General features: G+C 37.1%; 1 pseudogene; it reads left to right on the forward strand.

Moving 5' to 3' along the window:
- LOC131276759 (vomeronasal type-2 receptor 116-like) overlaps positions 1 to 2,597 on the forward strand; it is an 80,828-nt pseudogene extending 78,231 nt beyond the window's left edge.
- Positions 2,598 to 18,396: the final 15,799 nt, after the last annotated feature.

An 18,396-nucleotide genomic window follows, 5' to 3' on the forward strand; every position in this document is an offset into this window, starting at 1 on the left:
CCATCAACTATAAAATGGATAAATAGAAGATGATGTATTAATAGAATTCTATTCAGCATTATAAGAGAATGGATTATAACACTTCACATCCACAAAGACTATGTTTTAAAAACATAAAATAACAAATGTCAGAAAGATGCAGAGAAATTGGAACTCTTATACACTGGTGGTGGGAATGTAAAATAGTTCAGCTGCTGCAGAAAGCAGTATGTCAATTTCTTAAAGAGTGGAATTACCACATGATCTGGTAATTCCATTTCTCTGTATATACCCATACAAAGTGAAAACATGTTCTCAAACAGATAATTGTGCACAATGGTTATAGCAGCATTTTTCACAATAATCAACATGTGGAAGTGACCCAATGTCTATCAATAAATGAATGGATAAACAAACTGTGGTACACACAAACAATGGGGTATGATTTCACTACAAGAACAATGAATTTCTGAGATGTGCTGCTAAATGGAAGACCTTGCAAACATTATACTCTTTGAAATAAGGGAGTGAAATGTCATTTATATGAGATGTTAAAAAGGAGTAAATCTCCAGTAGCAGAAAGCAGTGAGGAGGTTACTAGTGGTTGAGGGAAGAGGAAAGAGGAAATATATGTTGGGTGCACATAATGAAACTGCAAAAAGAAAATAAAAATATATTTTAAAAATGAAAGAAATCTAAATTATGAAAGAATATCATAACAATCTTACTATTAACTATAGTCCATCTATAATATTTAGAGTATTTACCACCAACCCACTCAATTATTAGTTTTAAACAATTTTTTCACAAGGTTGGCACTTACAAAACAATCCAGCACATGTGTAGAATTCCCATACAACACCCTTTCATCAACACACCAAAATATAGGGGAACATTTGTTACAGATTATGAGATAATATCATCAGAATTTGCCACCAGCCATCATCCATACCATGTATTTGGCACACTTTTTCCATACTCCACAATTTTTTCTCACAACAATGCAGCATGTTGGTGGTGGGTTGACATATGGGAAACCTGTATGATATGATGCATGTTTGTTTTGTAAGTTCACAACTTTTATATTACACTTAGTTCTTGTGTAAGTTCATGTATTAGTGATTTTGTATACAATTTTGAAGAGTGAAAGAACTATGTAAATATAATCGGTGAAATGAATGGATCTCACTAATAATATTGGTCAAAGGACCCAAGCAGAAGTGAACTACATGCTTAGATTTCAAGAAGGTAGTTTGTTTGGAGATTTGAGAGGAAGTAAATTATTTAGAGGGGTTAGAGAAGAGGCCTCTGGAAGGCTGGGTATGTTCTAGTGCTTGGCATGTGTGCTGTTACCCACAGGTTCAGTTCCTCATAATTCTTTAATGCATACACTCATGGTTTGTTTACTTTTATGACCATATGTTACACATGAAGAAATATATTTTAAAAAAGAAAAGAATGGAAGCTCGTCAGTGAATAAAGTGCAACTGTTATCAAATTGATGCACTGAATTTTTAAAGAAAACCAGAGGTCTAAAAGAAAGTTTAGGGGAAGGATAACAAGCAGATTAAAACATGGAGTTATTTAGAGTCATCACAAACTGAACCAATTTGGGTCTAGTTTTGTTCTGTTGGGTCCAGTGAATAGGTGAGAATTATTGAACATGGTCTGACAACAATTTGCATTTCTTGTCAGATACAGAATACTGTGTGAGATGTCCAGATCAGCAGTATGCAAACAGTGAGAGAACTCGCTGCATCCAAAAGGTTGTGACCTTCCTGGCTTATGGAGACCCTTTGGGGATGACTCTGGTCTGCACAGCACTTTGTTTCTCTTTCCTCTCTGCTGTTACTCTTGGGGTTTTTGTGAAGCACCGGGACACTCCCATCGTCAAGGCCAATAACAGGACTCTGAGCTACATCCTCCTCATCTCCCTCAACCTATGCTTCCTCTGCACCTTACTCTTCATCGGTCGTCCCAACACAGCCACCTGCATCCTCTGACAAATCACATTTGCAATTGTGTTTACCGTGGCTGTGTCCACTGTCTTGGCCAAAACAATCACAGTGGTACTAGCATTCAAGGTCACTGCTCCAGGGAGAAGGATGAGGCAGTGTTTGGTGTCAGGGTCACCTAACTTTATTATTCCCATTTGCTCCCTGATCCAGATGACACTCTGTGGCATCTGGCTGGGAACCTCTCCCCCATTTGTTGCTAAAGATGCACACTCTGAGCCTGGTTATATCATCATTGAGTGCAATAAGGGCTCAGCCACTGCCTTCTACTGTGTCCTGGGATACCTGGGCTGCTTGGCACTTGGGAGCCTTACTGTAGCTTTCATGGCCAGGAACCTTCCTGACACCTTTAATGAAGCCAAGTTCTTGACCTTCAGCATGTTGGTGTTCTGCAGTGTTTGGGTCACTTTCCTCCCTGTCTACCACAGCACCAAGGGGAAGGTCATGGCAGCTGTGGAGATCTTCTCCATCTTGGCTTCCAGTGCTGGATTACTAGGCTGCATCTTTGCCACAAAGTGCTATATTATTTTGTTATGCCCAGATAGGAACTCTCAGCGTGCACTATGGTGTAAACCACATTCTGGAGGCAATAAGCATTCTTAAGTTATAATTGAGTATTTTCCTCCAACAAATAGAAGGCCTGAAGAAAATCAACACCATGCTGCTTGCATTTACCTTCATCAATTATGAAGTGAATCGCATTTTTCTCCTCTCTAATAATATTACGAGAATGACAACAATAAACATCCAACTTTTCAACATTAAATTTCATTTTTGTTCCTCTTTTTGGTCACATTTAATCTAACATTGAATACTGATATTCTAGTTACTTTTGTGTGTTCTGACTATATTTATATAGTCTTCCACTTTGGTTTTCAATTCTTTGTTTCTCAATTTCCTTTTGTACTAATTATCCTGGAAAGCACAACAAAGATTTCTCCCTTTTCTGTTGCTAAGATTTTCTTTGTTATTGTTGTTGCTGTTTGATTTTTTAAATACTTATTTATTTTTAAAAGATGTACAGATCACACAAAATATAACATTAAAAAATATAGGAAGCTCCACTTCCCACACCCCGAATTTTCCCACACTAATTACTTCTTTCATTAGTATGGTACATTCTATTGCAATGGATGAATGCATTTGGGAGCACTGTTACACAGAGGATTATAGTTTACATTGCAGTTTACACTCTCTCCTAGTCCATTCAGTAGGTTATGGCAGGATACATATTGTTTTACATCTGTCCTGCAACACCTTTCAGGACAAATTCCAAGGCCTGAAAATGCCCCCATATCACACCTCCTTTTCCCTCTCCCTGCCTTCACCAACTCCCACAGCCAATGTCTCCACATCAACGACATAATTTCTCCCATTGCTAGAGTCACGATAATTCTATAATAGAATACCAGTAAGTCCACTCTACTCCATATTTTACTTCTATATTCTGAGGACCTAGGGATGCCAATGCCCTCTCCACCTCTCAATTGAGAGGGGGCTTTGATCGTGCATGGACTGTGGATGGGAATCTCATGCCCTCAGCTCTACTCTCTCAGTTCCTTGGTGTGGTGGTTGTCCATCCTCACCTCCCTATCAGCTGACCTGGGAAAGTCCAATGGACCAGAGGGTAGGAGTTGCAAGTCTGCTGAGTCTCAGGCCCAGCTAGCTCATGGACAGTCCAGAGATTCTAGTCTCCTTGGCATATACCAGCCCCAGTGCCAACCACAGGTTCATTAAAAAGGTCAGAAAAGACATGTGTGGAGAAGTCATATCTGAGGCGAACTCCATCTAACTCAGGAGCACAAATTCTAAAGTAGGGCTCACTGGCAAGGCACCAAATTCCAGAGCCATCTGCCATGACTGTAAGACCTGGGTGTGTCTATACCTTCAGGAGTACCAGTAGCTGGGCTTGTATCTCCTTTGCCTGTCTCTGAGATCCTGCTGAGATGTGCATTAGCACCACCCCTCTGAGGACCTCCCAACTCATTTTGAAGCCTCTTAGTCATATAAACTCATTTGTCTTTTCCTGGCTATGGTGATCTTCCAATAATTTTTAGTGAATATTGCTTACTTTCCTACATATTTGAATTGTTATATTTTAAGGATAATAAATACCTAAATATAAAGGTTCTGTTTCTGGACTCACTCTGTAGCAGTTTGAGTTATACAGCTTTGATTGGGCCATATCAGTAGGACATTGAGTCTCCAACACTTCTGAGATGCCAGGATTTGAACTCAGAAACCAATACTCCCCCAACATCAGTATCATTTGCAGTGTAAATATTGTATGAATAAGTACCCTACTGCCCCTAGCCCTAGGGGTGCTCACTGTCAAAGGCTTGGAGACTAAGGTGAAATATAAATTTAACAGATTTCTGTGCAAAAAACCACAGCATTTTCCCAGTGGTGGAGCGGACCATGGTATAGCTCTCATCCAGTCATTTTCATTATCATGTTAATACATTTTTTGTACTCCACTCTCACACAAAAATATATAAAATGAATATACTTGCCAACTAGAAGTCCAAAAATGGAACATGGGATCAGATTTTTACTCACTCTCCTTCTAAGTCCCATTTTACCTGCTTCAGTTTATAGTTCCTAACACTGAATTACTGACCTTGAATTTACCCCTCTGTGAAATATCATTAAGGGTTTAACTTTTTAAATCCTCAGAGGAAATATTTTCTATGCAAATGATCTTGTGCACACTAGACTTCAATATTTTAGTTGAATAAATTTGAGAGTGCATTTATTTGTGATGCTATGTGTGCATTTCATTTTCTGTGCATTTGTTCATTCATTCAACATGTATGCATTAATACATTTAAAGTATTTATTCTATAAAGATACAAAAAAGAACATCATAGAACCAGAAATTGTCTTCATTAGTCTAGTTGAAAAGTTTGATTTGATGGCATTGGCCTTTGAAGGGAAATTCAGGATTCAATGAGAGAATAGAAGTGAATGCCCTAATATAGGTAACATAACTAAGTTAAAAGCCTTGTATGATGAGGAAATTAGACAAGATACTTGGAAGGTTGGGAATGATTTAGGAATAGGCAGGGAAAGGGGACAGAGATGTAGAAAAAAATGATTTTACAAGCATGGGGACAAGCTGAGCTTAGATCTTGAGTTTGACAGGTGCTCTAAAGAAGACAGAGGCACTGGAAACCAAAGTGAGGGGAAAAGAAATGAGAATAGAGAGGCATGGGTCAGACTGTGCAGGTTATATAGTTCATTTTAGGAGTTTGAATTTATTGTGAGAAAGGGAATTCATTGAAAGATTGCCAATTAAGGACGTGGAAGATATTCATAAAAATGACCTCATTTTGGTAACACATTCTTGTGAGTTTAATTAACACTAGTGAATTATATAGGTGAGTATGGTTAAAAGTGGAAACTTTAGGTCTTATATATTATTGGGAAAAATAATAAAAATAACACATAGGAATGTATAACACAGGGAACATTATTGTAGATGATGAACTTTATTTAATAGTGCATTTATAAGAATGTTCTTTCATGTATTATCACAAATGAAGAACATTTTAATAGCAGATGTTAGTAAGAGTGTGATATAAGTGGAGAATGCATCTAACGCAAGCTATTAATGATTGTTAATAGCACGATTTTAATAATCCTCCATCCATTGCAACTAAGAATACTTATGCAAAGTGCAAAAGAATAAGAGATATATGGGAACACTTTAATTTTTACATGATTTTTCTGCAAATCAGTGACTTCTTTAATTAAGCATACATGATAATGATAATAGGAAATAGTTCACGTGTCTTTGTAATGGGTGTTTTTTATGTTGTAATCCATGTAAATTGCTTCACACACTGCCTAGAAATAGAATCTTTCATTAAATACTGGGTATTACAGTAAAAAATAGAGCTCACTTATATTTAAAAATCTATCTTCAAGTTTAACAATTATTCCACACCAATGGAAGCTGTTGGTGTTATGGTGGTATATGGGAATCCTGTATTTTCTGCATGATTGTTCTGTATACCCATAACTTGGCTTATACTGTTTTTTTTTTTTTTTTTTTTTTTTTTAATTTTTTTATTTTTTATTGACTTTGTAATAATATTACATTAAAAATATATATGTGAGGTCCCATTCAACCCCACCCCCCCACCCCCCCTCTCCCCCCCCCCAACAACACTCGTTCCCATCATCATGACACATCCATTGGATTTGGTAAGTACATCTTTGGGCACCTCTGCACCTCATATACATTGGTTCACATCATGGCCCATACTCTCCTCTATTCCATCATGTAGGCCCTGTGAGGATTTACAATGTCCGGTGATTACCTCTGAAGCACCATCCAGGGCAGCTCCATGTCCCGAAGATGCCTCCACCTCTCATCTCTTCCTGCCTTTTATACTGTTTTTTAACAAATCAATTTTATTGCTAAATATTATTAAAGCATAAATCCATCAATAATGTAAAATCAGTGGTATTCAGTTTGTGCATTCAACACTGTTTTCATTCCTAGGGCACTTTCATTACCCCAATAATAATAATAAATATTAACAAAAACAGATACACACACAAACAAAACTCATCACCTCTCATTCTCTGTGTTTCTCCAGCCACAGATAGCTGCTATTGTTTTTACTTCTCTGTAGTATATCATTATTTATAATTTGTATAAAATGTCTTATATATGCAATATCACACATATTTGTATTTTACATGAGATTTTACTATCTTATAGAGTCCCGTGTTGCAGTTTTTAGCTTTCCTTGTGTAATATACATGACATTAGACTTTCCATTTCAGTCACTGTCATACACATATAATAACTCCGCTAGTTACAAACACAAAGATCCATGCTGTGCTTTAACCATTTTTATTTATTTCCAAAGATTTATAAACAGTCTTTTTTTTAGCCAATTTTGCTGCTTACTCCTCAAGTTTTTATTCTATATCATCCTCCTATTTTTGGTGTCTTATATTCTAATTATTAACTCCATGAGTTGTACAATACACTTAGTTCATTATAGCCCAATAATACAGCATTTCTCCTTTTGTGTCTGGCTTGCTTCACTCAACAAAATGTCCTTCAGGTTCTTCCATGTTCTCATAGGATTCATGATTTCATTTCTTCTTACTGCTACATAATATTTCATCATGGCGGCGGACTTGGCCCAGTGGTTACGGTGTCCGTCTACCACATGGGAGGTCCGTGGTTCAAACCCCAGGCCTCCTTGACCCGTGTGGATTTGGCCCATGTGCAGTGCTGATGTGTGCAAGGAGTGCCCTGCCACACAGGGGTGTCCCCCACATAGTGGAGCCCCGTACGCAAGGAGTGCCCCATAAGGAGAGCCGCCCAGCATGAAAGAAATTGTAGCCTGCCCAGGAATGGTGCCTCACACACGGAGAGCTGACACAAGATGACGCAACAAAAAGAAACACAGATTCCCATGCCGCTGACAACAACAGACGTGAACAAAGAAGACGCAGCAAATAGACACAGAACAGACAACCAGGGTGGGGAAAAAGGGGAAATAAATGAATAAATAAATAAATCTTTAAAAATTTTAAAAAAATATTTCATCATGTGTATACTCAACAATTTGTTTAGCCATTCATAAGTTGATGGACACCTGTGTTGTTCCCAACTTTTGGCAATCATGAGTAATGCTGCTGTGAATATTGATGTTCAGATGTCTATTCATACCTCTACTCTCAGTTCTTCTAGATATATTCCTAGTAATGGTATTGCCAAGTAACATGACAAGCCAATGGTCAATGTCCTTAGGAAATGATAAACAGTCCTCCACAGTGACTTTACCTTTCTATACTCCAAACAATGAATAAGTGTGCCTATCAAACCACATCCTTTTAATACTTTTCTGATATTTTATTAGTGACCAGTCTAGTAATTATAAAAAGATGTCCCATTGTCTGTTTGATTTGAATTTCCCTAATTTCTAGTGATATTGAACATTTTTTCATGTGTTTCTTCACCATTTGTATTTCTTCTTTCAATAAGTGTCTTTTCAAGTCTTTGATCTATTTTTTAAATTGAATATTTTGTCTTGTGATGGAGTTGTATGATCTCTTTGTATATCATGGATATTAAAGTCCTTATCAGATATTTTATGACCAAATATCCTTTTGAGTTGACTGCCTTTTCACCCTTAATGCAAGTCTTAAAGTTGCATGTGTATATTTTTGCAAAAGTCCTTATTTGCCTATGTTTTTTAATTTCTCTCCCCTTCCCCACCTCTGCCCCAGTTGTCTTTCTCTGTGTCCATTTGCTGTGTGATCTTCTTTTGGTCGCTTCTGTTGTTGCCAGCGACATTGGAATCTGTGTTTATTTTTGTTGTTGTTGTTGCTTCATCTTGGAGCATCAACTCTCATGTGTGCGGCACCATTCCTGGGCAGGATGCACTTTCTTTCATGCTGGGCAGCTCTCCTTATGGGGTGCACTGTTTGTGCATGGGGCTCTCTTACATGGGGGATATGCCTGCGTGGCAGTGCACTCCTTGATACACATCAGCACTGCATATGCGCCAGATCCACACAAGTCAAGGAGGCCCAGGGTTCGAACCATGGAACTCCCATGTGATAGATGGACGCCCTATCCACTGGGCCAAGTCTGCTTCCCCTATTTTTTCTTTTGTTGTTCATGCTTTGCATATGTTATAAGAAACTACTGCCTATCACAAGATCTTGAAGATATTTTCTTAAATTTTCTTCTAGGAGTCTTCTGATTGTAACTTTTATACATGGGTCCTTGATCCATTTTCAGTTAATTTTTTTTATAAAGTATGAAATAAGGATCTTCTTTCTTTCTTTTGATAAGGATATCCAGTTCTCCCTGCACCATTAGTTGAGAAGACTGTTCTGGCTCATCTACTGGGTCTTGTCCACCTTCTAAAAGTCATTCGAGTGTAGATGTGAGGTTGTATCTCTGAGTTCTTAAATAAGTTCCAATGGTCAATATATCTGTCTTTATGCTAATACTATGCTGTTTTAAAAACTGTGACTAGGGGGCAAGATGGCGGCTGAGTGAAATTCCCGGTTACTAGCTCCTGGGGGGAATCGGCCGGGCGGCTTCGGAGACTCTCTGGGACTGGGCTGTTTCGGGATTTTTTTCTGGTCTGGAGGTGTCTGGACATAGATTTGGAGGGTCTTGCAGGAAACACCTCATATTTGCTGGGTTTCCTCATCCTCCACTGCCTCATTTCTCTGTGAATAGATTTAGCCTATCTACACTATCCCCTTTCCCCTACAACTTGATATCCTCCACCATCTGCTATCTCTCCTATATTCTACCTCACTTTCTTTGATCCACAAAGTGTCTAACTCTTAATTTCTAATACCTTTGTTTAGTTTTCCATCTGATATTCGTCCCTGAAACTATTACCTTTCTTTTCTCTTTCCCTCTCTCACGAAAATGACAGCTTCTTAGTACATACCTTATACCTCCCATGTTCAGTCATCTACCTCATTATAGGTACTTTCCTACTACTATAACTTTACACAATTTACATGATCTAACCTCCATCCTCCCAGAACTCATATTGTTGCTTTGTTAACATATATCACCAATACTACTTCACACTTTTTCCTTCCTTACACAATTGCCTTTCCCCAGCACTAATAATTTCCTTTAAAGTGAGCTTAACCAGCAATAAGAAATTGGAATAAGAAGAACAAAGTGACAAAGAGAAGATATAACACTTAAACAAAAACAACAGCTAATTAATCTCCAAGACTAGATAAAGAAGCTAAGGAACTGATTAAACCTGTCAAGAAGAAATGTTGACAATACAGCAACAAAAATCTACAAACCAAACAAGTAATCAGGAAAATATGGCTGAATCCAATCAACAAACTAAAAATCAGGAAGGGGAGCAGGACTTCCCACAAGCAATGAAAGATCTCAGAACACTTATCACTGACAAATTTGATGAAGTAATGAAAGAGGTTAACAACATGAAGACAACACTTGGAGGGGAAATTGCAGACATGCGCAAAAAGATAACAGATATGATGGAAATGAACACCACAATTCAAGAAATCAAAAATACACTTGCAGCAAATATCAGCAGACTAGAAGAGGCAGAGCAGAGAATTAGTTATGTGGAAGACAGTGCATTGGAAATTAAACAGATAGTAGAAGTGGTCAATAAAAAGGTAGAAAAAATCCAGATAGGACTTAGGGACTTGAATGATAACGCAAAACGCTCAAATATACGTATTATAGGCATTCCAGAAGGAGAAGAGAAGGGAAAGGGGTCAGAAGGAGTGTTGCAGGAAATAATGAATGAAAACTTCCCAAATCTACTGAAAGAGACAGATGTACATATCCAAGAAGCACAGTGCACTCCACTGGTCATAAACCCCAACAGGCCCACCCCAAGACATATACTTGTCAAATTATCCAATGCTCAATACAAAGAAAAAATTCTAAAAGCAGCAAGAGAAAAGAAAACCATCACATACAAGGGAAGCTCCATAAGATTAAGTGCTGATTTCTCATCTGAAACCATGGAGGCAAGAAGGCAGTGGTATGATATAGTTAAGGTACAAAAGGAAAAAAATTTCCAACCAAGAATACTCTATCCAGCTAAACTAACATTCAAAAATGATGGAGAGTTCAAAATATTCACAGATAAACAGAAACTGAAAGAGTATATCAAAAAGAAACCTCCCCTTCAAGAAATTCTTAAGGGAGTTCTGCAGGAAGAAAGGAAAAAACAGGACAGTCAGAGATGGAGGAGAGTGTAAGTGTAACAAGAAAGACAAAAATAGAAAGGGAAAATAAAATAATACAAACAAATATAACAAACACAAATCCAACCAAAATATGGCTACCATAAATAATTCTCTGAAGATAATAACATTGAATGTCAACGGATTAAACTCACCTATCAAAAGATTCAGACTGGGACACTGGATAAGGAAATATGACCCATCTATATGCTGCCTACAAGAGACACATCTTAGACCCAGAGACTCATGGAGGTTGAAAGTCAATGGCTTGAGAACAATCATACAAGCAAACAACAACCAAAAAAGGCAGGAGTTGCTATATTAATATCAGACAAAATAGACTTTAAATGTGAAACAATTGTGAGAGACAAAGAAGGATACTACATTTTAGTGAAAGGGACAATCTGTCAAGAAGATTGAACAATCATAAATATTTATGCTCCTAACAAGGGCACCTCTAAATATGTGAGACAAACGCTGGATAAACTAAGTGAAAAAATAGATGCATCTACAATTAGAGTGGGGGATTTTAAAACACCACTATCAATTCTGGACAGAACATCTCAAAAGAGAATCACTAAAGAAACAAAACATTTGAATAGTATATATGAAGAGCTGGATCTAATAGACATATATAGATCATTACACCCAAGCACAGCAGGATATACATTTTTCTCAAGCGCACATGGAACATTCTCCAAGATAGACCATATACTAGGCCACTAAGAAAGGCTTAATGAATTCAGAAAGATCGAAATCATACAAAACAATATCTCTGACCACAGTGGAGTGAAGCTGGAAATTCGCAAGGGACAGAGGCCCAGACTTCACACCAAAATTTGAAAATTAAACAGCATTCTCTTAGAAAAACAGTTGTTCAAAGAGGAAATCTCAAAAGAAATCAATGACTACCTTGAAACAAATGATAATGATAACACAACATACCAAAATTTATGGGATGCAGCAAAAGCGGTACTGAGAGGGAAATTTATAGCCATAAATTCACATGTCAAAAAAGAGCAATAATTGGAGAACTAACTGCACTTTTGACAGAATTAGAAAAACAACAACAAAGTAACCCAACAGGAAGAAGAAGGAAGGAAATAACAAAGATAAGAGCAGAACTAAATGAAATAGAATATAAGAAAGCACTTGAAAATATAAACAAGACCAAGAGCTGGTTCTTTGAGAAGATCAACAAAATTGACAAACCTTTAGCGAGACTAACAAAGAAAAAAAGAGAAAAGATGCAAATACACAAAATAAGAAATGAGAAAGGCGATATCACCACTGACCCCACAGAAATAAAGACTATCATAAGAGGATACTTTGAAAAACTATATTCCAACAAAAATGACAATTTAGAGGAAATGGACAAATTCCTAGAAACACATAAGCAGCCCATACTGATGAAAGAAGAAATTGATGATCTTAACAAACCAATCACAAGCAAAGAGATAGAATCAGTCATTAAAAATCTCCCAACTAAGAAGAGCCCAGGGCCAGACGGCTTCACAGGTGAATTCTACAAAACATTCCATAAAGAACTAACACCAATCGTATTGAAACTATTCCAAAAAATCGAAACAGAAGGAACATTGCCGAATTCCTTTTATGATGTCAACATTACCCTAGTACCAAAGCCAAACAAAGACACCACAAGAAAGGAAAATTACAGACCAATTTCTCTAATGAACCTAGACGCAAAAATACTTAAAAAAATACTTGCTAATCGTATTCAACAACACATTAAACGAATTATACACCATGACCAAGTGGGATTTATTCCAGGTATGCAAGGATGGTTCAACATAAGAAAATCAATCAATGTGATACACCATATAAACAGATTGAAGGAAAAAAATCACATGATTATATCTATAGATGCAGAAAAGGCATTTGCCAAAATACAGCACCCATTCTTGATAAAAACACTCCAAAAGATCTGAATACAAGGAAACTTTTTGAGCACGATAAAGAGTATATATGAAAAACCTACAGCCAACATTGTTTACAATGGCGAAATCCTGAAATCCCTCCCTCTAAACTCAGGAACAAGACAAGGATGCCCATTGTCTCTGCTCCTGTTTAACATTGTCTTAGAAGTACTTGCTAGAGCACTGAGGCAAAAACCAGATATAAAAGGCATTCAAATTGGAAGGGAAGAAGTCAAAATTTCATTATTTGCAGATGACATGATCCTATACATAGAAAACCCTGAGAGATCTACAACAAAGCTTCTAGAACTCATAAATGAGTTCAGCAAAGTTGCAGGTTATAAGATCAATGCGCAAAAATCAGTAGCATTTCTATACATCAATAATGAGCAAGATCAGGAGAAAATCAAGAAACAAATACCATTCACAATAGTAAATAAAAAAATCAAATACTTAGGAATAAATTTAACTAAAGAGGTAAAAAATTATACACCGAGAACTATACAAGACTGTTCAAGGAAATCTAGGAAGACCTAAATAAATGGAAGAATATTTCTTGTTCATGGATAGGAAGACTGAATATTATTAAGATGTCTATCCTACCAAAACTGATCTACACATTCAATGCAATCCCAATAAAAATCAACACAGCCTTCTTTAAGGAACTAGAAAAACTAACTATGGAATTTATTTGGAAAGGAAAGAGGCCCCAAATAGCCAAAGACATATTGAAAAAGAAAAACGAAATAGGAATCACACTTCCTCACTTCAAAACATACTACAAAGCTACAGTAGTGAAAACAGCATGGTATTGGCATAAGGAGAGACACACAGACCAATGGAATCAAATTGAAAGTTCAGATATAGAACCTCAAGTATATAGCCATATAATATTCAATAAAGCCACCAAGCCCTCTCAACTGGGAGAGAATGGCCTGTTCAACAAATGGTGCCTGGAGAACTGGATAGCCATATGTAGAAGAATGAAAGAGGATTACCATCTCACACCTTATACAAAGATCAACTCAAGATGGATCAAAGACCTAAATATAAGAGCCAAGACCATAAAGATCTTGGAAAGAAGTGTAGGGAAACATCTACAGGACCTGGTAATAGGAAATGGCTTTATGAACTTCACACCAAAAGCACGAGCAGCAAAAGAACTAATAGATAAATGGGACTTCCTCAAAATTAAAGCCTTCTGCCCCTCAAAGGAGTTTGTCAAGAAAGTAAAAAGGGAACCCACACAATGGGAGAAAATATTTGGCAACCATATATCTGATAAGAGACTTATAACTTGCATATATAAAGAACTCATATATCTTGAAAACAAAAAGATAAACAATCCATTTAAAAAATGGGAAAAAATTTAAACAGACACTTCTCCAAAGAAGAAATACAAATGGCTAAAAAGCACATGAAAAAATGCTCCAAATCTCTAGCTATCCGGGAAATGCAAATCAAAACTACAATGAGATACCATCTTACTCCCATAAGATTGGCAGCTATGAAAAAAACAGAAGAATACAAATGCTGGAGAGGATGTGAAGAAAGGGGAACACTCATCCACTGCTGGTGGGAATGCAGTAGGATCCAACCATTCTGGGGGACAGTTTGGCAGTTTCTCAAAAAACCAACCATAGATTTGCCATATGACCCAGCAATACCACTGCTGGGTATATACCCATCAGAACTGAAAACAAGGACACAAACCGATATATGTACACCAATGTTCATAGCAGCATTGTTCACTATCGCCAAAAATTGGAATCAATCCAAATGTCCATCAACAGACGAGTGGATCAATAAAATGTGGTATATACACACAGTGGAATACTACTCAGCTGTAAGAACAAATACACTACAATCACACGTGACAACATGGATGAACCTTGAGAATCTTATGTTGAGTGAAGCAACCCAGGCATTGAAGGACATATACTACATGACCTCAATGATATGAAATAAGCAAACTGCCTCAGAGAGCTAGAGTGTGGAAAAGAGGCTTACAGGAAATCGGGGGGTGGAGGAAGGATGTGAGTTAACGTCTGGAGGGGTGGAATCTGTGATGAGCTGGCGGTAAGTATGAGCACAAAGAAGGGACAAAATGGGGGCAAGGGGATGCCTTCGGGTGGGGCTTTGTGGGTTTGAGGGGGGCTGGGGATGGGCAGAGGGGTAATATTGTCCAAAAATTGGGGGGAGGGAGGGGCAACATATGAACATGGGAGAGTGTCAGGTGTTCGTTGAGAACAAAAGGTGGAGAAAATCGTATCAAAGTATAAGTAGGAGGGTTACCTGTTTAGGATGCTCAGGGGGTATGGTCTGATGCAGGACTGGCTCCGGGGGAATAGCTGACGGCTCATTTTGCCAAGGTGGGTTGTACCATTGGGAAGAGACCCAAGAAGTGAGAGTTGGGGTGGACCCACATCCTGGGGAGGACTAATGCCGTCAAATAGAGAGAACTGTATCTCTCGTGAGAAAAGCTGGCTCCCAGGGCATTAGGGGAGTTGAGAAAGTCAGGCCCTGAATACTGCTGCAAGTATCTCTGGACTTGGCTTCTTGGGAAATGGAGAGTGACTGGCGTTGTGGGCCCCAAGGGGAGAGGAAAATGGATGTGGAATGGATGGAACCAAGGTAAATATGGGGGCAAGAGAGGAGTTTTGTGAGAGTACACGAGGATGAATATAAAACATGTAATATTACACCAAAAACATACAGGGGATGACAGACTAATAATGTAAAGCATAAGGCAAAACATAGGATAACTAAAAAATTTAGAAAACTGTACAACCTAAAGTATGAACCACATAGTAAGCACAGGTGTCACCTTGTTTGAAAGCTATTGTTTCGGAATCTGTACATCAGTTTCAGGAAATATGATATCAATAATTTAAAAGATTATCGCTGTGGAAGGGAAAAGTTTTTATGGTGGATCTGGGGAAGTACTGTATATTGTATATATGAATTTTGGTGAATTACTTCATTTAAAACACCCAATACAAAGGTCTGTGAAATGTTTCCTATGGTTATTGTTTTCATTTAAATTTGAGCTGTTGTAATTTTACAGAAAAATCATGTAAAAAATACAGCATTTCCTTATTGCCCCATATCCTTGGCACTTTGCTTTAGTGGGTTTCCTTTATTATAGTTCATGAAAGATTATTTAACTAGTATTATTCACTATCAACCAAAGTTTATGGAATATGTATTTTTTAACATATAGCAGGCTATAATTACCTCTTTTATTAAACATGCCATATGCTCATTATCTTTAATGAAAGAACATTCTTATACTAGCACTCTGAATTGTAGTCTTTTGTCTCCAAAAGGCTTACTCTATTCTGTGTTATCTTAAAATTTTTAATTTAATTTTTAATTTTTTTAACTTTTAAATTTTTTTAATAACCTATGCAACCTAAAGTTTTGCCTTTTACCTATAAAATTCATTGTTGGTTATTATACTCTACACACTGTGCTACCAAAATGACAGCCTTTTTAACAAACAGCTCCCATTCCTCTTGTCAATCTTTCAGGGACCTTCCTTGTTCTTAGAATAAATTTCAAAGCCTTAAATGTACTACACCATCTGTACAATCTGACCAGGGGCATTCTCTTCTCACATCTTCTTTCTCCTCATTAAGTCCCAGAGACTCTGTTTCCTCCCTGCACCTGGCAACCTCAGGACCTTTGATTAGGATGTCCCGTGCTTGTAAATTTCTTTTCTATCTCTCTGTCCCTTTCCCCTGCCTACACCTACGTGCCAGTTTCTACCCTACTCCTGCTCATTCTACAGGTACCTTCTCTTGTTTTTCTTTTTCCTCACTTGCTATAAGTAGGTGTAGACATTCCCCACTATTCTTTCATTGCACCCTCAATTTCCCTTCACAGTCCAATGCCATCCAATCATCGTTTCAACTAGATTAGTGAGGGGAGCATGAGGTTCTATTGTGTTCACTTCTATATAAACACAATACTTTAAAGATACTAATATCATATATGTTGAGTGAATGAAAAAATATATGCACACAATGAAATGCACGTAAAACAAAATTAATACAGATTCACAAATTTATTCAACTAACATATTGATGTCCATATGCACCATGCCATGTGCATAGAAAGCATTTCCTCTGAAGATTTGTGGATTTATAGTCATAATTTCACTCAGAAAGGAATTACTTACAGATCAATAATGCAGTATCAACAATATAATAGTATTCACTTAAATTAGTCTCAAAAGAAGTATGAGAATAATCTGATCCCAACTTCCATTTTAACAATTTTTACTAAGCAAATGTATACATTTGAAAATGTTTCAGGTGAGAGAGGTATGCAAAGGTAGATTAAGATGATACCTAAAATGACAAAATCTGAGAGCCTTATACAGGCCACCTCCACCACCCACACCCATGTGGTAACACAACTTCTTCATCCAGTTCATGCTGGGTGTGTGAGCTACTCACTTCTGCCTGCAGTTGGTCATCCTGCCTGTAGTGATGGGATCTTGCTCTAGTTCTTTCTACAGAACCCAATTAATATTTATTTATTAGCTTAGCCTATATCTTGACTGGAACAACCTCCGGTGCTAGGAGTGTTGGAGTGCTTATCCATGCACTATCTATGCTAGGAATGGTTTTTCATTTCTAGGATTACTGGTTTCTATTTGAGTCCAAATCCTGGAGTTATACAAAACACTTATATTTGATAAGTGGTTCACAAGTTCCCGAAAGATATCAGAGAGGTTGCTTTACTCTAAATTTACAGTGACCTTGAACACATTTGCTTATGATTTGTGACTTAAAAAAAAAAAGCCATAGTTTTTTTCGGAAAGATCTGTATTTTTTCCCCATAGAAAATATTTTGCACATTGTGGAACGCAATGTACAACAGTGCTCAAAAGAACATAGATTATCATGTTGGTACAGACAAAATAGTACATGAAGAAAGTGATAAGAACTTTGAACCACCTCTTCTTACTGATGATGATGATGAAGGAAAAATGAAAGAATAAATAAATGGATTTCCTTTAACAACAGATCTTGCTTATTGTTCCACAGCTGATTTGCTGTGATTTGGGGCTCAGTTGACTCATCTGTGAGACAAGGGGTACAGTTTACAGCATATTTATGCTCAGTTTCAGACCAGTGCTCCTGTGACTTGCTGTAAGTAAATGAAATACATAAAACATAGAAGGAAATACACTGAAACATTCCCTGGGCTCTACACTTCCTAAGAATCTTAGCAGTTTATCAGGTGATTTCAGATATCACTTTATTCTTACTCTTTCAATTCTAATTCTCTTTATCCCCTTCCCAGAAAATCACATATGGGGATGGAAAGCATTTCCTCTGAAGATTTGTGGATTTATAGTCATAATTTCACTCAGAAAGGAATTACTTACAGATCAATAATGCAGTATCAACAATATAATAGTATTCACTTAAATTAGTCTCAAAAGAAGTATGAGAATAATCTGAACCAGCCAATGCATTTTACCAAAGAAGTAATAGATCAGTCTAAAAGTTAGAGCTGTTCCATTCCATCACTTGGTTCATTTCTTCACTTTGAAAAGGAAAAAAATTCACTTTTAGCCCTTCTAGTAGATTAGAATACATTGAGGTCATCAAGGCTTTTAATATATTGAGCTCCTTTGTAAGTATTATTGGCCATTTTTATATCATAAGTTGCAAAATTGTTTAAGTTTTTGTCCATTTCTGATA

This window comes from Dasypus novemcinctus, chromosome 30 (genome assembly GCF_030445035.2).
Source record: "Dasypus novemcinctus isolate mDasNov1 chromosome 30, mDasNov1.1.hap2, whole genome shotgun sequence".
NCBI lineage: Eukaryota > Metazoa > Chordata > Mammalia > Cingulata > Dasypodidae > Dasypus > Dasypus novemcinctus.